Source organism: Perca fluviatilis, unplaced genomic scaffold, assembly GCF_010015445.1.
Source record: "Perca fluviatilis unplaced genomic scaffold, GENO_Pfluv_1.0 PFLUV_unplaced_scaf_1, whole genome shotgun sequence".
NCBI lineage: Eukaryota > Metazoa > Chordata > Actinopteri > Perciformes > Percidae > Perca > Perca fluviatilis.
In genome coordinates, this window is record NW_024375502.1 from 1 (window position 1) to 23467 (window position 23467).

Below are 23467 nucleotides of genomic sequence, written 5' to 3' on the forward strand. Positions count from 1 at the left end.
CTACGTCCCGACTGGGTTGTTTTGGGTCATGTCAGTCTCATGCACACTCCTCCAAATAAAGTGTTTTTTTTTGTGGAAAGGAATTATTGTAGCTGATGACTGAAATGAGAATATTTTTGCTATATAATTTCCTGTCTCACTCAAAATATCTTTCTGCTTAGACAACATTTTTTTTAAATATTTTTATTCTGATTTCAAAAGATATATTTATTGAGTTTTGGACAGAATGTAAAGCATTGGCATGTTATTGTTAATAATTAGGCCTACATACATATTCATCTTAACATTATAATTTATGCAGGAAGACTTTACCTGAACACGTGACCCTCAATAAATGTTTTTCTATCAGGACACAGCAGAGACCTGAGTCTCCTGAACCTGATCCTGAACCTGTGTCCTTTAAGAGCGACTCTGCTGATCCTGAACCCAGCTGTGTGTCCTTCAAAAGTGACGAGTCAAATGATCGCTATTTTGACTTTAAAGGAGAGCAACCCTCTGCTGAAAAGAGGTAAGCTGTTAATAATATTATAATATTGGTGATTCATGTTTCTACTTTTATGTATTCAGAGGAATTTTGTAATTTATTTTCAGCATCTTTATTCTTCACATATATTTATATTCTCACATCTGAAAGCTATCCAGTTAGACCAGTCTTCAACTGTAGATCTCAATTTAATATTGGACCTGGTTTGGTCCAATATTATCTGGTATTTTAGCCAAATTATAAAGCTGAACTGCGCAAGGCTAAGTCGGTCTATTTCCATCAGCAGATTACTCATTCTTCTACCAACCCAAAGACATTATGGCATACCCTTAAGGTCATCACTGGTGAAACTGAGAAAAAAAAGAATGTCAATATTTCCCTACAGGGTAGTCTTATTTCAGTGTTTTTTGTGGAAAGGAATTATTGTAGTTGATGACTGAAATGAGAATAATTTTGCAAAATAATTTCCTGTCTCACTCAAAATATCTTTCTGTTTAGACAAAAACATTTTTTTCATATTTTTAATTCTGATATCAAAAGATATTTTTATTGAGTTTTGGACAGAAAGTAAAGCATTGTTAATAATTAGGCCTACAGAGATTAATATTAATATTATATTTTATGCAGAAGGCCTTTAACTGAACATGTGACCCTCAATAAAATGTGTTTTTCTATCAGGACCAGATTTTTTGAGATTTTTCTCTGGTGTTTTAGCTTTTAACCCATTTTTTTGTATAGTTAATTGAACTTCTTTGTGTTAATATTGTTTTAGTTGCTGCTTGAATCGCCAGCAGTTTTTGTGTCTGAACACTAAAAAGTGAATTTCCATCCCTGTTGGTCTTACTCTCTGTGTAACAGGATCCATCAAAGACCAGACTCTGCTGAACCTGAACCCAGCTGTGTGTCCTTCAAGAGTGATCGGTCATATGATTACTATATTGACTTTAAAGGTCAACAAACCTCTGCTGGAAAGAGGTAAACTGTTAATATTATAATATTTCTGATTCATGTTTTAACTTTTATATATCCAGAGAAGTTTTGGAATTTATTTTCAGCGTCTTTCTTCTTCACATATATTTATATTCTCACATCTGAAAGCTGTCCAGTGACCTGGTTTGGTCCAATATTATCTGGTGTTTTAGCCCCATTAAAAAGCATTTTAAATCTCCCATAGCCATAGGGTAGGCTAAAAATCATGAATGGCAACATTCTTCCAAAATGTTCGTCTCCGACTGGGAATACCAGGGGATGGTTGGGATGTATGCGCTTCAGAGTGCCCCTTCCAGGGTAACTTCATCTACACATCCCCCCTGGAGAACCAGCGACCCTGGGTAAGTGTTTGTGTCACCTGGGTCAGGACACTATTTGTTGAAGAAGTCCTGCACACTGTCCATTACGCATGCAAATACTGTGACTTCTTCAACAAGTATTGCTGGTAACCTTTGTCTTTTCCGACGGACCTGCCCCAGAAAAGATGTGTGCAAAAGCGCTTTTGATCAGGACACTATATGCCATGAGAAGACCTCTGCCATTTGAGTCTGGAAGTTAAGGCCAAGTTTCAGTGAGTGGCTTCATGACCAGATTTTTTTCCCCCCAAGTCTTCTGACCCAAATTGGTCAAAATGCTAAATTCTCCCCAAATGTTGGATGTGGGTTAGCCAGTTGGATGTCAGATCAGAAGTCAAAAAGGTGAAGCAAAAAAAGGGAACCCCCATCCAACAGTATCCTCAGTCCAGGTCAGCAGTTCTCCCCGACTACAAACAGGCCATCTAAACTCTGCTTCCCCCTCCTGAGACGGCTGATGGTTTGCCAAAATCGTTTTCAGGCCAACTGAAGGTTTTTCACTGTTGACTCCCCAAACTTCTTCTACCTACAAATGTTAGGCTCCATGACCACAGAAGCTGCAGACATCCTGGCCTCATGATACCAGTCTGCTGCTGCAGGAGTCCTTTAGGCCAACAATGGTGTAGCCCTTGTTTACTTCTTAGTTCTTTCTGTTGATTCACAGTGGGGTCAGCAGTACCACCAACACTTTAATGTCAGGGGAAACCATCTGATTCAATGTTGTTATCAACTCTTTAAGTCACAGGAAATGACCTTGTGTTTGTATCTGTGTGGACAGACATGATGTGAGCTAATTCTTCCTGATTCCTCCACAGAGTGGACCAGGAGAGCTCAGAGGATCCCATTGGTCAGTCTGCTCAGCAGCATCACACACACCTGGACTCCATTTATATGGTCTGTACATTTACAATAACTACTTTTACATCTATTCTGTTCACAATCATCTCCATGCTGCACATTTTAGACCAGAGTATTGTCAGTCTATACAACATGGATCTGATGTTTGCTTCTATGATTTTAGTTTGATTTGATTCATATAATCTTTTGTTCCAGCTGCTGGAGGACAAAATCGTCACTTTTGTGAAGAACGAGCTGAAGAAGATCCAGAAGCGTCTGAGTCCAGATTACCCAGAATGCTCAGAGAGTCAGAGGGACGATGAGGATGAAGAGCAGAGGAGCAGAGAGGCAGTTCTGAAGATCACACTGTACTTCCTGAGGAGAATGGAGCAGGACGAGCTGGCTGACCGTCTGCAGAGCAGTAAGATGATTTCTCTAAAGATTGAACATGCTAGACTAATGGGACATTTACTACTGTCTCCAGAGATGGGTCAAAGTATGTTCATGTTTCATTATAAATCACTTACTGATCTTCATTGTTCTATATTCATTCAGGAAGTCCAGCAGGAGTTTGTAAGCGTAAACTCAAATCTAAACTAAACAAGAAGTTCCAGTATGTGTTTGAGGGGATTGCTAAAGCAGGAAACCCAACCCTTCTAAATCAGATGTTCACAGAGATCTACATCACAAAGGGAGGGACTGCAGAGGTCAATGATGAACATGAGGTCAGACAGATTGAAACAGCATCCAGGAAACCAGACAGACCAGAAACAACAATCAGACGAGAAGACATCTTTAAAACCCCACCTGGAAGAGATGAACCAATCAGAACAGTGCTGACAAAGGGAGTGGCTGGCATCGGGAAAACAGTCTTAACACAGAAGTTCACTCTGGACTGGGCTGAAGGCAAAGCCAACCAGGACATCCAGTTCACATTTCCATTCACCTTCAGAGAGCTGAATGTGCTGAAAGAGAAAAAGTACAGCTTGGTGGAACTTGTTGATTACTTCTTTAGTGAAACCAAAGAAGCAGGAATCTGCAGGTTTGAAGAGTTCAAGGTTGTGTTCATCTTTGATGGTCTGGATGAGTGTCGACTTCCTCTGGACTTCCTCAACACTAAAATCCTGACTGATGTTACAAAGTCCACCTCAGTGGATGTGCTGTTGACAAACCTCATCAGGGGGAATCTGCTTCCCTCTGCTCGCCTCTGGATAACCACACGACCTGCAGCAGCCAATCAGATCCCTCCTGGGTGTGTTGACATGGTGACAGAGGTCAGAGGGTTCACTGACCCTCAGAAGGAGGAGTACTTCAGGAAGAGATTCAGAGATGAGGAGCAGGCCAGCAGAATCATCTCCCACATCAAGAAATCCCGAAGCCTCCACATCATGTGCCACATACCAGTCTTCTGCTGGATCACTGCTACAGTTCTGGAGGACGTGTTGAAGACCAGAGAGGGAGGAGAGCTGCCCAACACCCTGACTGAGATGTACATCTACTTCCTGGTGGTTCAGTCCAAAGTGAAGAACATCAAGTATGATGGAGGAGCTGAGACAGATCCACACTGGAGTCCAGAGAGCAGAAACATGATTGAGTCTCTGGGAAAACTGGCTTTTGAGCAGCTGCAGAAAGGCAATCTGATCTTCTATGAATCAGACCTGAAAGAGTGTGGCATCGATATCAGAGCAGCCTCAGTGTACTCAGGAGTGTTCACACAGATCTTTAAAGAGGAGAGAGGATTGTACCAGGACAAGGTGTTCAGCTTCATCCATCTGAGTGTTCAGGAGTTTCTGGCTGCTCTTCATGTCCATCTGACATTCATCAACTCTGGAGTCAACCTGCTGTCAGAAGAACAAACAACATCAACACAGTTCTACCAGAGTGCTGTGGACAAGGCCTTACAGAGTCCAAATGGACACCTGGACTTATTCCTCCGCTTCCTCCTGGGTCTTTCACTGCAGACCAATCAGAGTCTCCTACGAGGTCTGCTGACAGAGACAGGAAGTATCTCACAGACCAATCAGGAAACAGTCGAGTACATCAAGAAGAAGATCAGTGACAATCTGTCTGCAGAGAGAAGCATCAATCTGTTCCACTGTCTGAATGAACTGAATGATCATTCTCTAGTGGAGCAGATCCAACAGTCCCTGAGTTCAGGAAGTCTCTCCACAGATAAACTGTCTCCTGCTGAGTGGTCAGCTCTGGTGTTCATCTTACTGTCATCAGAAGAAGATCTGGACGTGTTTGACCTGAAGAAATACTGTGCTTCAGAGGAGGCTCTTCTGAGGCTCCTGCCAGTGGTCAAAGCCTCCAACAAAGCTCTGTAAGTGGGATTTATTCATCAATAAATACTCTGATATCTTTCAACATGAGTTACATATAATAACTTGTTTCCTTCCTGTTGTCTCTCCAGACTGAGTGGCTGTAATCTGTCAGAGAGAAGCTGTGAAGTTCTGTCCTCAGTTCTCAGCTCCCAGTCCTCTAGTCTGAGAGAGCTGGACCTGAGTAACAATGATCTGCAGGATTCAGGAGTGAAGCTGATCTCTGATGGACTGAAGAGTCCACACTGCACACTGGAGACTCTCAGGTCAGGATTCATTAACCCATTCAGCTGATGACCATTTAAACTCTGATTAACTTTAGTTGACAAAACAGCTAACATGTAGCTTTGTGTCTGTTGATATGATAAACTTGGGCAGTAGTTATTACTTATGTAATTATTCATTTCTAGAGTCAGAGTTAATTTCCATGAGGATTGTTTACTTTTGTTGTTGAATAATTAAATACCACAGTTGATTTTAAAGATTTATTCTTAATCTGGACCAAAATGTACCTGGACAGCAAGCTCCCCGTGTTGACAGAGGGTTCCTGTGTGTTGTTCTTTTTTTTTTTTTTTTTTTTTTTTTTTTTTTTTATTTAGAATCTAATACATAGAACAAATTAAGAATTACAAAGACAAAACAAGCTTCAAACACCCCCACCCACCCCTACACCCTCCCATGTATTCACACCACAATCACCACCACATTTAACTCCACATTCGTAGTGTTTTAAAAAAAAAAAAACACTATAAAATAAAAAAGCACAAAGCAAACAAAATAAAGAAACAACAAAGAAAAAAAAAATTAATATAAATCAATCCTCTAATTCAAGTAAACAAACATTCCATTTCTTTTCATGTTCAATTATTCTGTTGTTATTCGTTGCTATGATTGTTTCCAGCGCATATGCGATATAAACTCTATTCTTAAAGTGTTTTATACATAAATTTGATGTAGTTTTAGCTTTAAAAATAAACATTTTACCTATCAAAACAATCATATTCAAAAGTGATTACATTTACCCTCATATACACATAACAAAAACATTCTGAGGTGTGATTCGCAAACAATATCCATAGACCTTAACCATATCTGTATCTTGGTCCAAAATTTAGCCACATACGGGCAAAAAAAAACAAATGAATGACGGGTCTTCCTCCTCATCCCCACAGAACCTGCAACAAGGGTCTTTTTCTATCTGCCACTTAACCAGAGACTTTTTTGTTGCAATAATTTTATAAAAGATTTTAAGTTGAAATATTCTGGAATATGAATCAATTGTAGTTCTATAAATTGTTTTAAAGTAATCTTTCCACAAAATTGGTTCATTACATTCGTCTTCCCAAAACAAGCAGGTTCTGTGTGGAAAAGTGCAGTGCCTGTGAAATTTACTTTTCCAAATATATATTATTTTATTTATCTTTGCACCAGATAACCATTTTAAACATCTTATTGGTGGAAGACAAACCATTAATTTATTCTTCTTATCATTTTGCAATTTCTTTTTCCAAATTTGGGGAATTGCAGAAATTAACTGGTTAAATTGTAACCGATCGAGAGAAATGCTAAAAAATGTTTTCAAGTTTTCATAAGAAATAAAATCTCCAGATAAGTCTAAAAGGTCATTGACAAAAATTAACCCATTTTTAACACATTCCTCCCACAACAATGGCCTGTCTCCAACCATAATTTTGGAATTCATCCATAGCAACTGTGTCTGAATATCTTGAATTGTATCTGAGGGTAGTACTGGAAATTCAACCAAGCCTTCAGTGCATCCTAGAAGAATGGTGATAATTCTTTTAAACTACTTTGAAATAGTTTATCAATATGTATTGTTTTTAATTGGTACAAAGGAAACAAATTATTCGGAAAGAAGGAAAAGGCTGAATATAATCTCTGGCTCGTAAACCATTGTTTGTTGTGATAAATTTTAGTCACCCAAGAGGCTTTCAAGGAACATTCCATCATTTGAAGATTTTTAACTTCAGTCCACCGTATCATAAGAATTATATAAATATTGCCTTTTAATTTTATCTGGTTTATCATTCCATATAAATTTGAAAATTTTTGTTCAAACTGTTTAAAGAATTTTGTGCTAGGTGAAGGAAGAAGCATTAATAAGTGAACAAATTGTGGAATTACTAATGTATTTAACAGAGTTACTTTTCCTTGAATTGTCAGAGAGTTTCCTCCCCCAAGGTTGTAAAATTCTATCAGCCTTCTCCATCCTTCTCTCATAATTATATTTAACAATTTCTTTAAAGTTGTCCGGTAAATAAATCCCTAATATATTAACTTCTCCATTAATCCATTTAACAGGGCCCGAACTGTTTAAAATAAAATTGGTATTTTTTAATGTCCCAATTCTCAAAATATTACATTTCTCAAAATTAGGTTTCAATCCAGATATTTTTGAAAAAATATTTAATTCCTTTATTAATCCTTCCAAAGTGGATTGTGTTGGTTTTATGAAAAGGTAGCATCATCAGCATACATTGTCAGCTTAATCTCTTGCCCATTTGGAAATAACCCGGTATATCTGGATTATTCCTAATTCTAATAGCCAGAATTTCAATACATAAAATAAAAAGATATGGCCGACAAAGGACACCCCTGACGGACTCCTTGCATTAATACAAAAGTGTCTGATATATGACCATTATTGATCACTCGACTAACAGGATGATTATAAAGAGTTTCAAACCACTGTATTAAATTATTCCCAAAATTAAAAAGCCAAGACATTGTTTTATAAACTTCCATTGTACTTTATCAAACCCTTTTCAAAATCAGCAACAAACAATAATCCTGGTTCCTGATGGTTCTCATAAAAATCTATCGTGTCCAGTATTTGTCTCAAACCGTCTCCAATAAATCTTCCCTTAATAAAACTTGTCTGATTGTTTTTTATAAGATCTCCAATTATATTTTTTATTCTTAAAGCAATACATTTAGTTAAAATAACGAGTATCACAACAAAGCAAGGTCAATGCCGCCAATTTTTTTAACCATTTGGGATCTTTATATTTCCCATCAGGATTTTGTTTTAAGAGTATTGAGATAACTTCTTCTTTCTCTTTGTGAGTTAGATAGAATACCTTGTAAAAAAGAAAATTGAAAGATTCTAATAGGGGGTTTTTTAATTTCTGTAAAGAAAATCTTATACATCTCGGTTGGGATTCCATCGATACCAGGAGATTTACCAACTGAAAATGAATTAATTGCTTCCAATAACTCCTGCTCTGTTATTTCGCCTTCACAGCTTAATTGCTGTGAAGTAGAAAGTACAGAGACATTGTTTTGAAGGGAAATATTGCTCATTCACACCATTAAGGGGCTCCGAACTTGCATCATTAAAATATAAAGCTTTAAAATATTCAAATTCTTCCTCCGCAATATTTCTTGTGGATTTGTAACCAAAACATAATTTCTATATAAACTCATAATATTCTTTTTAACAAAGTTTCTTTGGTTTAACCGTAAAAAATGTGCTGTACACTTCTCTCCCTTCTCCATCCAAGCAGCTTGTGACCTAAGCATAACTCCGTATTACGTTCCTGATAAAGACTCTCCAATTTATCTTGTTTTCTTTTAATTAATATTTCTATTTCAATTGCATAACTTCTATCTAATAATTGTTGTAGTTCATTTATTTCTGTCCGCTAAGTTCTTGTTCCTGTTTTAGGTTTCTTTTTTTCTTGATTGATCCCATCTTAATCGCATGTCCTCTAAAGGAACATTTAAAAGCCTCCCAAACATTATGTGGATTAGAGGAATTTTCATTATCTTCGAAAAATTCCTTGATAAATCTCCTGGTAATGTTAACAAATGAATCATCATTTAAAAGCTATACATTAAACTTCCAGTAACCTCGTCCTCTGGAACATTGCAGATTATCAATCAGCAATGTAACCAGACTATGATCAGATCTCAAGCTGTCCCCAATACAACAATTTAGCACTCTAGGAACCAATGCAAAGGAAATCAGAAAATAATCGATTCTACTAGCCTGTCTTCCCTACGCCATGTATACCTCATCATATCTTTATTTAGTAAACGCCAGATATCAACGAGATCCAATGATGCAACCATTTCTTGAATTTCCCTAAGTGCATGAGGATGATTATTAAATCTATGTAGACCACTGCGATCCTTATGTGTATCTAAAACTGTATTAAAATCTCCAGTTATTATAATTTGATTCGTTTTTAGTGAATTTAAATGAGTATTAATTTCACCAAAAATAGTGGGTTATCCTCATTAGAGAGCGTACATATTTGTTAAAATCATACGCAAGTTGTTAATCATTATATCTATTACAGTCCATCTACCCTCCTTATCTTTAGATACAGAGTGCAGTGTATAATCCACATTATTTTTAATCAAAATCATAACACCTCTACTATTTTTTAAACCATGACTAAAGTATATATCTCCTCCCCATTCAGTTTTCCATTTTAACTCGTTTTCTGAATTAGAGTGCGTTTCCTGCATACAAATAATTTGAACGTCCCTTTTATCATTTAACCAAGTAAAAATTTCATTCCTTTTAGAGATATTTGCTAAGCCATTACAATTAAATGAAGAAATTCCTATAGACTTTTTTTGGTTTTCCATTTAACTCGTAAAATCTTTATCAATATAGTGTAGTGCCCCACCAAAAAATAAACTTTGTCCACACATACACACAAACCACACACACAACTCCCCCTACATATACCAGCATACAATCCAAAACCAAAAAAACAAACCAAGCAAATATAACCCACCTCTCACTAAAGCCACAGTCCTCCACATTTTTTTTTTTTCTTCTCTATGGTGGGTAAGTATGCTCTTCCCATAGCCTGATCCCAACAGAGGGAGAACTAACCAGACCACTTGACTTTCCCCTCCTCACACTTCTTGATTATGTTCAATTTTCCCACTTTGAGTAGCTATCCATTGAGAGTCCATGATAAACAGAAAACTCTCTTTTTCACCTAAATGACTACATAAAGTAATTTATTCCATGTTAGGCTCGTTGACAGTGCATTTAGTTGTGTGACGTCATCAGGTCGCGCGATGTTTACATCGTCTGGTCATACTGCTGGTTGCCAGCGTTGTCCCCTCCAGACAACCAATATGTCATCTGGGAATTCCGATATAAAGCTCCATCAATGTAAAGCTTATCTACAATAAGACGCGTTGTTTTGCCACTTTTCCTTGCCTCCGACATGACTGGATAGAGTAGCCTTCGTCTCTTCATAATCTCCGGAGGGAACTGATCTGTGATGGAAAAAGTTGATCCTTTCAGTTCCCGACCTCTTGCCATAATAGTGGATTTGTCCTTCGACACGGCAAGTTTAGCCACGATGGGTCTGTGTTTGTCCTTCGCTCCTTTGGGTTTCCCGATCCGATGCACTCTAGCAAGTTGAATGTTCTGTTTCCCACGGATTGATCCATTTTGAGCTGCTCCGTCATGAACTTTTTCACCAGCTGCTCTGTGACTTGGTAAGTTTCCTTTGCTGTCTCGTGCACACCATGGATTATTATATGATCTCGCATACTCCGACTCTGTATATCCAAAATGCTTTCCGACATTTTTATGTTATTTCCTTGGAGTTCGGTAGTCAGTTGTTTAAGATTATTCACCTCTAATCTCAGCGACGCATTCTCTTGTTTGAGGCCGTCGACTATTTCTGTATAGAACTCCAGTGATTGCTTCATGTCTTTCACATCTTCCGAGAGTTGATTTAGCATGTCCAGCTTTTGCAGCTTCCTGTTCATGCCGTCCAAAGCTTCTTTAATACTTTGCATTTCTGAGGTAAGCAAACAGTCCTCCTCCGTGCCACTTGAGCCCAAGTTCGCGTACTACACGCTTGTTATCGGTTTTTGCCATTTTGTCGTAATATGCGTCGATGTAAGACTCCAAACTTTCAATTGTCTCATGCACAAACGACTCCAGTTTCTTATATTTGTGTAAAGACTACAAATTAAGTGGGTAAATAACCTTTAAAGAGGGGATTTTTGGCCTTGGTGGCGTCTCAGTGTCTCAGCGTGCCATCGTCAGCTCTCAGCTCTCCCTGATCATAGGCTTAGTTAGCTTTGTAGCAACTCATTTGGCAATTTGTGTGTTGTTCTTTGTGTTTGCAGTCTGTCAGGCTGTCTGATCACAGAGGAAGGCTGTTCTTCACTGGTCTCAGCTCTGAGCTCCAACCCCTCCCATCTGAGAGAGCTGGACCTGAGCTACAATAATCCAGGAGATTTAGGAGTGAAGCTACTGTCTGAGGGACTGAAGGATCCTCTCTGGAGACTGGACACTCTCAGGTACAAAGGCACTGACCGTGGTTTTAAGAAACATCCTGTTTTTCCCTCTTTCCCGGGATCAAGTTAGTTTCAACTCGACAGAGGTCCCGGACAGGTTTAGCCTAGCTTAGCACAAAGCAATGTGCTTTCTACGCTGTGAGAAGAGTGTGTGGATGAAGCATTAATCTACTCTTTCAGCAGACTAGTTAGCTAGAGTTTACAATGTCAGTTGCCGGTGCTGCATGGCTCATGTGATCGATCAGAGACGTACACTGACGTCTGGTCCAATTATTGTACAAAGTTCCTCTTGTGCTGGGAGAGTACTGACTTTAAGTTCAAAAAGTCCCTCAAAATGCTCTTTTCCTAGTTCCTGCAGTGCAAACACAATATATGTGTGTGTGAGAGTAATGTTGATGTTTCTCTACAGAGAAAGGTTCACTGTTGCACCAAATGCTTGCTCTTGGGGCAATTGTTGGGTCTCTGTAAATGATAGTGTGGCAGTGGTGCCAGCAGCCGTAATCCTGTTTGAACTGTGCGTAATTTTTATTCTATGAGACACTCATCTAATGATAACAATGTGTAATTGCACATAGTCTGTTCTGCTCTCTGCTATGTTCAGTTATAGTTTCCTCGTTATTTCTACGTTATTTCACCCATCCACTATTAATCAGAATATTCATTGTTATGACTCGATCTGTAGATCAGAGGTGGGCTGTCAGGGCCAGCAAGGCTTTCTCTGCTGGCAATGAGATTGTCAGAATCAGAAAATTATATTTTTATAATTAAAGGCCTATAAAATCATTTTTAAATAAATGTACTTTTTCTTCACATGATGAGCAGCTTTTGGTTAGCCTAGAAATCTAGACGCACCCTAGCGGCAGCAAATTTATTTTGCAGCCAGGGGGGTCTAGGCACCGTTGACTTGCGAGCTGGAAAAAACAAATTTTGGTCAGGCCAATCACATCGTGTATAGAGTCGGTGGGCGGGGCTTATGGCTGCTGCTACTGGTGGTGAACAGAGGTCTTCTGGAAGACTTGGAGTTAAGCTTTTCTTTGAGAAAGGAACAAAGAACGGCACAGAAATCATTCTTAAAAAAGGAAGATTTGTTCGGAGTTTTGCCGACCGGATACAGCAAAAGTTTAATCTATCAACTAGCTCTGCTACCTTCTTTGTTGCTCTGCCTGGTCGGAGTGCTATCCTATTGGTGCAGAGGGAATTTGAAAGACAACCGTTTATCCCGCCCCTCGGATTGAGCTCCGTCAATGGTGAGTTCCCAGACCCCACATCTTGATGTGGGTCTGGCTTGTCAGGCTAGCTTTTGGTAAGTTCAATGGATTTTTTTAGCACGCAATATGATAGTGCTACAACCAGGCAGAGCAACGAAGAAGGTATCGAAGTTATATGATAGATTCAACTTTAAACTTTTGCTGTATCCAGTATCCCTCTGTACTTTTTGAAAAAATGCACATGCTCAACCCTCTGCCTGCTCCCGAGAGGGAACGCCTATTAAACGTGTGCACGAGAGTGCACTGTTTACAAGTTGCTGTCGGCATGGCTCATACGAGCTACTTTCCAAAAGAAGATTTGCACTTTTTCACAAATTGAGATGTTTACCGTGTGTGCGCGGTGCGTGACTTGTGCCAGGGCTGGAAACACGGTGAGAACGGCGATCTTCCATGACCGGCTGAAACCGTAGCTCACCACACATACAGTGCCTTGCGAAAGTATTCGGCCCCCTTGAACGTTTCGACCTTTTGCCACATTTCAGGCCTCAAACATAAAGATATAAAACTGTAATTTTTTGTGAAGAATCAACAACAAGTGGGTCCCAATTATGAAGTGGAACGAAATTCATTGGCTATTTCAAACTTTTTTAACAAATAAAAAACTGAAAAAGTGGGCGTGCAAAATTATTCAGCCCCTTTACTTTCAGTGCAGCAAACTCTCTCCAGAAGTTCAGTGAGGATCTCTGAATGATCCAATGTTGACCTAAATGACTAATGATGATAAATAGAATCCAGCTGTGTGTAATCAAGTCTCCGTTATAAATGCACCTGCTCTGTGATAGTCTCAGAGGTCCGTGTAAAGCGCAGAGAGCATCATGAAGAACAAGGAACACACCAGGCAGGTCCGAGATACTGTTGTGGAGAAGTTTAAAGCCGGAGTTGGATACAAAAGATTTCCCAAGCTTTAAACATCCCAAGGAGCACTGTGCAAGCGATAATATTGAAATGGAAGGAGTATCAGACCACTACAAATCTACGGAGACCGGCCGTCCCTCTAAACTTTAAGCTCATACAATGAGAAGACTGATCAGAGATGCAGCCAAGAGGCCCATGATCACTCTGGATGAACTGCAGAGATCTACAGCTGAGGTGGGAGACTCTGTCCATAGGACAACAATCAGTCGTATACTGCACAAATCTGGCCTTTATGGAAGAGTGGCAAGAAGAAAGCCATTTCTTAAAGATATCCATAAAAGTGTCGTTTAAAGTTTGCCAAAAGCCACCTGGGAGACACACCAAACATGTGGAAGAAGGTGCTGTGGTCAGATGAAACCAAAATCGAACTTTTTGGCAACAATGCAAAACGTTATGTTTGGCGTAAAAGCAACACAGCTCATCACCCTGAACACACCATCCCCACTGTCAAACATGGTGGTGGCAGCATCATGGTTTGGGCCTGCTTTTCTTCAGCAGGGACAGGGAAGATGGTTAAAATTGATGGGAAGATGGATGGAGCCAAATACAGGATCATTCTGGAAGAAAACCTGATGGAGTCTGCAAAAGACCTGAGACTGGGACGGAGATTTGTCTTCCAACAAGACAATGATCCAAAACATAAAGCAAAATCTACAATGGAATGGTTCACAAATAAACATATCCAGGTGTTAGAATGGCCAAGTCAAAGTCCAGACCTGAATCCAATTGAGAATCTGTGGAAAGAACTGAAAACTGCTGTTCACAAACGCTCTCCATCCAACCTCACTGAGCTCGAGCTGTTTTGCAAGGAGGAATGGGCAAAAATGTCAGTCTCTCGATGTGCAAAACTGATAGAGACATACCCCAAGCGACTTACAGCTGTAATCAAAAGGTGGCGCTACAAAGTATTAACTTAAGGGGGCTGAATAATTTTGCACGCCCAATATTTCAGTTTTTTATTTGTTTAAAAGGTTTGAAATATCCAATACATTTCGTTCCACTTCATGATTGTGTCCCACTTGTTGTTGAGTCTTCACAAAAAATTACAGTTTTATATCTTTATGTTTGAGGCCTGAAATGTGGCAAAAGGTCGAAAAGTTCAAGGGGGCCGAATACTTTCGCAAGGCACTGTATACACCTGAAAGTGCTCATGCGCAGAAAGCGAAAACTACCTAGGGACGAGCACGTACGACGGCCTTACGTATACATACCACCAGACTGATTGACAACTAGGAGGACCAATTATTTTGATGATCCACCCGGAAAAAGAAAATCCTACACAATACCTTTAAGAATGACTTCAGTTTCTCAAAGAAAAGCTGAACTCCAAGTCTTCCAGAAGACCGCAGCAGCAGCAGCCATAAGCCCCGCCCACCAACTCTATACACGATGTGATTGGCCTGACCAGAGTTTGGTTTTTCCAGCTCGCAAGCCAACGGAGAGGGCCTAGACTGACCCTTGCTGCAAAATAACTTTGCTACCACTAGGGTGCGTCTAGATTTCAAGGCTAGGATTTGTCTGCATTTCAGTGAAATGATTTTATAGCTATTACTGCTTGCTATAGGCGTTAAAGATTTGAGCAGTGTCAGTGGCTGCTGTGTCTTTGTGTGTGTTAAGCCCCCGCTGCTTGGCTGGAATTTGTAGGGAGGCCTGTTGATCGCTGATTGTGTAATTTGTGTTTTTGATTGCTTTGTGGTCACCGTATGAGGAAGTATGACCGGTTGTTGTGGGTTTGTTTTGGTTTCTTTGGTAATTCCATTTATTTTGACTATATGTGATGCAGCAGACAGTGTCGAGCCTTGTGTTAAATCACGGTATTCCACACGGTAATGTCCTAGTGTCATGGTGAGGTTATTCAAAGGTGATTTAATTGCTGTAGGATAGTACTTGTCAAGTTATGTATGATTCACACTTCAGCTCTTTCCACAAACGTGAAAAAGGCCTCTTCAAGAACTGAAGAACGCAAGGGACAACTCAGAATTCTTCTGACTTCTCTTTCGTTTAATTCCAGTTTAGTTTGTTTTAGATGGGTTTTAATGTAGGTACAAGCAGCAGAGGAGTCATTAATAACAGTAGAAGATTGTAGTAGCAGTAATTGTAAGTTAGGTTGATAACCTTTTAAAGGCAAAACCAAAACAAAATATTCATTACTTTAAGGACATCTTCAAAATTAAATATATGATTTCATTGTAGTCATTGTAACCACATCATAAATAGTAATTACATTTAACTAAGTCTAAGGATAAACTTCTCCCAGCAAAATCAATCAAACACAGATAGACTCAAGTTTCACCGACAATATGGTATTAATATATTAACTGAAAACTATACATTTCAAATACAATATGAAAATAATCAATTGTCAATTAGTTTGCCATCAATCATTGTTTCACAAATATAATTATCAAATTAGACAATTGGTCTCAATTCTCAACACAAAAAAAAACTGGCAACAATTTTACACAATGTCCATTTTCCAACCGGTTGTGTCTCCAGTTTTCTTGAATGAGCTGAATGTGTCTGAATGAGAGTTCCCTCTTTCATGAAGGGATTTCAGTGAAATACTTTTTCACCAAACATTTCACACCACCTGTTCACACAAAGGTGCACCAGTTTAAATGTTCCCCAGGGAAACACAAGCCAATGATGGGTTCCACAATGCATGCACTTTCTCCCCCTGCTGGAGTTTTATCTTGAAAGAAGTAGAAAGGGTGAATGCTTATGTTGTTTACTGTCTTTTGATGCAACAGTACTGAAGGCCCAGGTGTAAAATACACAGCCCTCCACTGCTGTAGATAAACTGCTGGTTGCTATGGACGCTGCTATCTCTGAACCCACGGATCTAGCATGTTGTTGGTATCATATGTGTTTACATGGACATGAATATTCCAGTCATGAGGATTATCCTGTTTTTGATCATATTCAGGATATGATGTTTAGGCTACATGGCACACAGAGAAATCAGGTTATTCACATCAGTCAGTCAGACAATAGGGCATAGTGAACTCAGTGGTCCTGACTGTATGTGTGTGTGTGTGTGTGTGTGTGTGTTTCTGGGTCTGTTTGTGTGTGTGTTTGTGCGTTCACGTGTGTGTGTGTCTGTGCATTTGTGGGTGTGTGCGTATGTGTGTGTGTGTGTGTGTGTGTGAGTATGTATGTGTGCGTGTCTGTGCATGTGTGTGTGTGTCTGTCTGTCTTTCTGTGTTTGTGTGTGTGCGTGCGTGCACGTGTGTGTGTGTATGTGTGTGAGAGTGTGTGTGTCTGCGTGCGTGGGTGTGTGTGTGTGTCTGTCTGTCTGTGTGTGCCTCCATGTGTGTGTGTTTCTGTGTCTGTTTGTGTGTGTGTGTGTGAGACAGAGAGGAGAGGAGTCTGTGTGTGTTTGCTCCTCTCTCTCCTGTCTCTCTCTGCTTCTATATCTATCTCTATCTCTATCTATCTACTCTATCTATCTATCTATGTCTATCTCTCTCTCTCTATCTCTCTCTCTCTGCTATCTATCTAGCTTTATATATATCTCTCTGATATATATCTCTCTCTCTATCTCTCTCTCTATGCTGTATCTACTCTATCTCTGTACATATATATCTGTCTCTCTCTCTGTCTCTCTCTCTCTCTGTCTCTCTCTGCCTCTCTCTCTCTCTCTCTCTCTCTCTCTCTCTGTCTCTCTCTGTCTCTCTCTGTCTCTCTCTCTCTCTCTGTGTGAGCGGATGCGTGGTGAGTGTGCAGAGTGAGTCTCAGGAGCGTGTGAGAGTTTTCTATCTTTGTTTTTTCTCTTTATTTTGGGTTTTATATGTGTTTATTTGGTTTGTGTGGTGGTTAATTATTAGTTGGTGGAGGGGTTTAGTTCGGTTAGTTTGGTTGTCAGCCGGGTATAATGCCCGTGGCTGGCGCATTGCGGTGCTAGAAAGCTAACAGCGACGACATGCGGTGAGGATTTCCCCATGCATGTGGGCTGTTGAGTGGAGGAGGCCAAGCTATGCTGTCGGAAGTAGTGGGGTTTGACAGCGTGCTGTCGGCCTCCCGTATGAACAGGACCATGGTGATTTTCCTGGATGATGTGGTGAAGGTTGACACTGTGGTGGAGAAAGGTGTAGTGATCCGGGATACTTTCACCCCGGTTCTCCCGCTGGTGAGCCCGGCTAAACGGATCACCCGTTTCAAACCTCCTCCGTTCATTAAAACTGACGATTTGGCCAGAAGCTGTGCGCGATACGGCCAGCTGATGTCTCCCATTAAAATGGCGTTCTCGGGTGCAAGTCACCAAAACTCAGGCACGTAGTGTGTCAACAGAAGACAAGTCTTCATATATTTTTTTAAAAGACCAAGCGGATCTAAATTTAACGTTCAGTTTAAAGTTGACGGCTTCACTTATATTGTGTTTGCAACGTCGGATACGGTGAAGTGTTTTGGTGTCAGGAGGTTATTAATGTGGCTGATGTTGATTTGGCTGAAAATCTGTCTGAAGAGATGGAGATCATTAAAGGTTCCAGCAAAAGAAAGAGCAGTGCTCACAAGGAGCAGAGTGAGGCAAAAGCTAAAAAGCTGCTGGAGGATCTGGAGTGATGAGGATGAGGATGATGAGGAGGAATGTGAGTGGACTGCATCCCAAGCAGAAGAGTTAACTATTTATCCCTCTGGAAAAAAAAAAAAGTTCCTGCAGGACACTAAAGGGATCAGGCAGTTAAGACCGAAGCAGTTCTTCCCTGATCTCAGAGGGTTCATCAGGTCTGTGGCCTGGCTCAGGACAGATACAGAAGGGTTCACTAAACAAGAGGGTTAGCCTCAAGAAACTGGTCACCAAAGTCAGAGCTCAACTGATTGAGGATGATGATTAGGTGTAATATGTTTCTCCACATACATGTTGTGTGTGTTTTTGTTTTTGCTTTTTCCTTTTAATGGCGGAACTAAAAATTGGATCGTTAAACATTAATGGAGCAAGAAGCGATGTTAAAAGAGCTTCTTTTAAACTGATGGAGCTCAAAAGCTCTTGATGTTATTTTTTGCAAGAGACTCACAGTAATGTGGGAGAATGAGAGTGAGTGGAGGAAGCAGTGGCCGGGAGGTTATTCTCAGCCATAAGGCCTCTAACAGTGGGGGTCGGGTGTGCTCTTCTCTAAGGGCTTTCTCGGCCCTGCTCCTTTAGTGTGGAGGAGATCATGTGGGCATATCATAAAAATTAAGGTTCAGTATGAAAATGTAAACCTTATTTTTATAAATGTGTATGCTCCAGTTCTGGCCGTTGAACGAATGACTTTTTAAACCTTTTGTGTGATGTCATTCAGGATTGTACTGATGATTTTTTGTTTTTGGAGGTGATTTTAACTGCACAGAGAACCCCACCTTTAGACCAAAACCACCTGGAGCCTCATCCTGCCTCCCTCAGCCCGACTCTCAGGCGTCTGATGGAGGGCTGTGAGCTGAAGGATGTGTGTGAGAGGGTTTCACCTGAACGCCAGGCAGTACACCTGAGTCACCCAGAGACAACATGTTGTCCTTTGGCCAGGCTGGACAGGTTTTATTGTTTTAAACACCATTTTGGTGTTTTTAAGCAGTGTGTAATTACTCCTGTTGGTTTTAGTGACCATTGTCTTGTCCAGTGCTTTGTTTATATTCAAAATGTAAAATTGCACAGCGCATATTGGCACTTTAATACTGGACTTTTAAACGATAACCTTTTTAAAGAGGGGTTTGCGGTGTGTGGGGTATACACCAGAGCCAAAAGTCCAGTTTCCCATCGCTGCAGCAGTGGTGGGATATTGGGAAGGTTCAGGTGAAACTTTTTGTCAGCAATATACTCGGGCAATGTACAAGACATTACCAGGCCTCTTCAAGACCTGGAGATAGAAGTAGTGGAGTTACAGGAGTTGGTGGATTCCACAGGAAATCAAGGGCATGTTGAAGCTCTTAAAGTCAAAAAGGCTGCTTTAGCCAACCTGTTGGGCATCACAGCACAGGGGGCTCTGGTCCGCTGTCCGCTTCATGAACGCCTCCCAGATGGATGCCCCTCGCAGTTCTTCTTTGGTCTGGAGCGAAAGAACGGGCAGAGAAAGATCATCCACTCCCTTCGCTCCGCAGATGGAGGTACGATCACGGGACGCCTGAGATCAGGAGGTATGCCACACCTCGTTTTACAAAGACCTGTTCGAGAGGAGTATGTGGAAGACACTGAGTCAGCTGCCCTTTCTTACGATGGCCTTCCTCAGGTGGGAGCTGATAACAACACCGCGGCTGGACGCACCATCTGTCCCTGAACGAAGCTGCATGTGGCTCCTGATGAGCCTGGGGAACGGGAAGGCACCAGGCATCGACGGGCTGCCTGTGGATTTTTATAAGACCTTCTGGCCCGTGGTTGGAGAGGATCTGCTGGAGGTGTTCCAGGACAGCCTGAGTAGAGGACGCCTGCCGCTGAGCTGCAGAAGGGCAGTCATCACCCTGCTGCCGAAGAAGGGAGATCTGCAGGAGATAAAGAACTGGAGACCTGTTTCTCTGCTGTGTGGGGACTACAAGATCCTGTCCAAGGCTCTCGCTTCGGCTTCGGAGGTGATGAGTGAAGTGGTTCATATCGCACCAGACCTACTGTGTGCCCGGCAGGTTAATGAGTGATAATATCACTCTAGTTCGGCATGTTTTGGACGCCTCTAGCTCACTGGTTATGGATACTGGTCTTATTTCCATAGACCAGGAAAAGGGCTTTGACCGGGTTGAACATCAGTACCTTGTGGCACACGCCAATGCTTTTGGCTTCAGCCCAGGTTTCATAGCTAAGATTCGGGTACTGTACCGCGGACATTGCGAGTATATTGAAGGTTAATGGTGGTTTGGCTGCACCTTTAATGTGCAGAGAGGGGTACGGCAGGGATGCTCTCTGTCGGGATGCTTTATTCCCTGGCGATTGAGCCTCTGCTTCATAAGCTCAGGAATGAACTTTTGGGTGTCTATTTCCCCGGTGTGCTTCAGCTGTTAAACTTTCAGCTTATGCTGACGATGTCGTGATTGTTTTAAATAAACAAGCAGATATCAATACTTTGGTAGCGAATGTGAGTGTTTTTAATCACATCTCTTCTGCCAAGGTTAATTGGGCTAAGAGTGAAGCGGTGGTGGTGGGGGCTGGGTTGCAGGGTACTCTATCTCTCCCAGGAGGGCTAACATGGAAGAAAGGAGGGATAAAGTATTTGGGAGTGTTTTTGGGTGAGGACTGTGTGTTGGAAAAAAACTGGGATAATGCTCTGGAGAAGATAGAAGGCCGGTTAAAGAAATGGAAGTGGCTCTTACCGAGCATGTCCTACAGAGGGAGGACTCTGGTTATTAACAATCTGCTGGCTTCCTCTCTGTGGCATAAACTGTCTTGTGTGGACCCCCCTTCTAATTTGCTTGCTAAAATTCAAGCTGTTTTAGTTCATTTCTTTTGGGACAAGCTGCACTGGATTCCCCAGTCTGTTCTGTTCCTTCCACTGGAAGAAGGAGGACAAGGACTGGTACATTTGCCAGCAGGGGGCGCTTGCTTTCGCCTGCAGTTCCTCCAGAGGCTGCTCTATGGCCCTAAGGACCTGGTCTGGAGACCTCTGGCCCACTGGGTGCTGAACAGTTTTAAAGGTTTTAGATTAACGGATTCGCTGTTCCTGATGGACGCCAGGAAGCTGAGTGTCCAGTTTTTACCTCCTTTCTATCGAGGCTTGTTCACCGTGTGGAAGCTGGTGGTCAAGGAGAGACGGCTGCAAGGAGACTCCCTACACTGGCTGCTGCAGGAGCCGGTGGTCTACGGGACCGGCTGGATTACTCCCCTGCTGGGCTGGTTCAGCCATCACGGACACGCTCTGCAGAGCACGGGTGCTCACCCTGGGGACGGTGGTGGACATCACAGGACATAAACTAGACAATGCTGCTGCTTTGGCAGCTGTTCTGGGGGTGAGATCCGTCAGGATCATCACCAAACTGTTGGACTACTGGAAGCACAAACTGACCGGACATGAATCCATCATGTTGGAGCAATATACTGGTGGTCTGACCACACCTCAGACTGAGGACTCCTTCCCTGATTTATGTGTCCGTCCATGTCTGGATCACTATGTTGGTCGTTTTTTAAATGTAAAGCACTGCATTTTAGACATGAAGGAGGTGAAAGGGAAGGGTTTTTATAAACTGATGGTGCTGTGCTTAAATAAAAGTAAGCTCCACCAACGGGTTTACACACACCGCTGGCGTAGGGCATCTTGGGCGGCTGATGTCCAGCCTGCGTGGAGGAGTTTATATAAGCCCCTCGTAACAAAGAGAGTAGCTGACCTTCAGTGGAGGGTGCTACACGGGATAGTGGCAGTCAATAAGTTCCTGTCTGTCATTAGTCCTGGTGCTAGTGATAAATGTCCCTACTGTGATGAGACAGAAACTGTGTTTCATTGTTACTGTGAGTGTGTGCGCCTGCCTCCATTGTTCTTACTGCTGGATAAGCTGTTCAGTAAGGTAGGGGAGGTCTTTTCTAAAAACATGTTCATCCTTGGGTTCAGGTACGTAGGTTTGCTAAATATAAATGTCAGTTGTTGAATTTCATCCTGGGCCAATCAAAGATGGCGGTGTATGTGAGTAGGAAGAGGAAGGTAGATGACTCTGTTGATGTTAATGTAAATCTCCTGTTTGCTCGGATGGTGAAAGCCAGAATCAGGATTGATTTTAATTATTATGCAGAGATGAAGGATGTGGATGAGTTCAGGGTGATCTGGGCCCATGGTGATGTGTTGTGCTCTGTAGAAGGAGACCAGCTCCTCTTTCTCTCAGGAGCTGATGTCATGTAGTTGAGTGTTGAATGACATTAATACAAAAATTTCTCTCTGCTCTCTCTCTCTCTCTCTCTCTCTCTCTCTCTCTCTGTCTCTCTCTGTCTCTCTCTGTCTCTCTCTCTGTCTCTCTCTCTCTCTCTGTCTCTCTCTCTCTCTCTCTCTCTCTCTCTGTCTCTCTCTCTCTCTCTCTCTCTGTCTGTCTCTCTCTCTCTCTCTCTCTCTGTCTCTCTCTCTGTCTCCTCTCTCTCTCTGTCTCTCTCTCTGTCTCTCTCTCTCTCTCTCTCTCTCTCTAGTAAGAACTTCTCTCATGATTGGACACTTTAAAGGAAATTAAACTGAATTTCATATAGTAATTGATTGACAGCCCAAATCTGAATATAAATAGTAAATTCCAGCCCTACATTAGATCAGATGAAGCTGTGTGTGAGAGAGTGATGTAATGCCCCCCCCCTCCTTTCAGGGTGGAGCCTGCTGGAGTCAGATGGTTGACACCAGGTCTGAGGAAGTGTAAGTCTGTTTTACATTTCATTCATGAACTGTGACATCACTCATTCAACCCTCCAGACCTGCCAACATGTACGCATTTTGACCCTTAAGTACGCTTGTACGATTCGCTGCTCTCTAGCTACGCATTTAGTTGCATCTCTCATTTCTCCGGTTTCACTTTCTATGCAATCTACATCTATGACGTTGATTCTGCCGCTGAGGAGTGGAGTGAAAAGCTTTCGGCCAATCAGAGCGCTGCATTTTAACCCTCCGCCCACCTGCCCCTCCCTTCTTATATACCTCTTCTATAGCCCCTCCTAGCCAAATGCTTCGCGCCTTTAATTCAATTCAGTGCTTCAGCAAGCAAGCCAGGCTGTCCAGATAACTGTAGGCTTGCATGTCATGGCTGAACCTCCTCAAAAAAAGGTTCAGAACATAGACAGTATATATCGGAACGATTTCTTAACGGGAGAGATGGCCTTTCCTCCTCATGTCCAGACTACCTCACATAGACAGGATATAGAACCTCATCACACCTCCTTATGTCCAGACTATCTCACATAGACAGTATATATCGGAACGATTTCTTAACGGGAGAGATGGCCTTTCCTCCTCATGTCCAGACTACCTCACATAGACGGTATATAGAACCGAAGGAAGCTGCCCGGCCACTGTTCCCTCGTGGTCAGAACCAGAAACAGAGACGGTACTTGACAACATCTGTGTCCTGTCAGTG

The 23467-nt window shown here is 41.6% G+C and overlaps 1 pseudogene; it reads left to right on the forward strand.

The window, feature by feature from the left end:
* Positions 1-312: 312 nt before the first annotated feature.
* LOC120554981 overlaps positions 313-23467 on the forward strand; it is a 211745-nt pseudogene continuing 188590 nt past the window's right edge.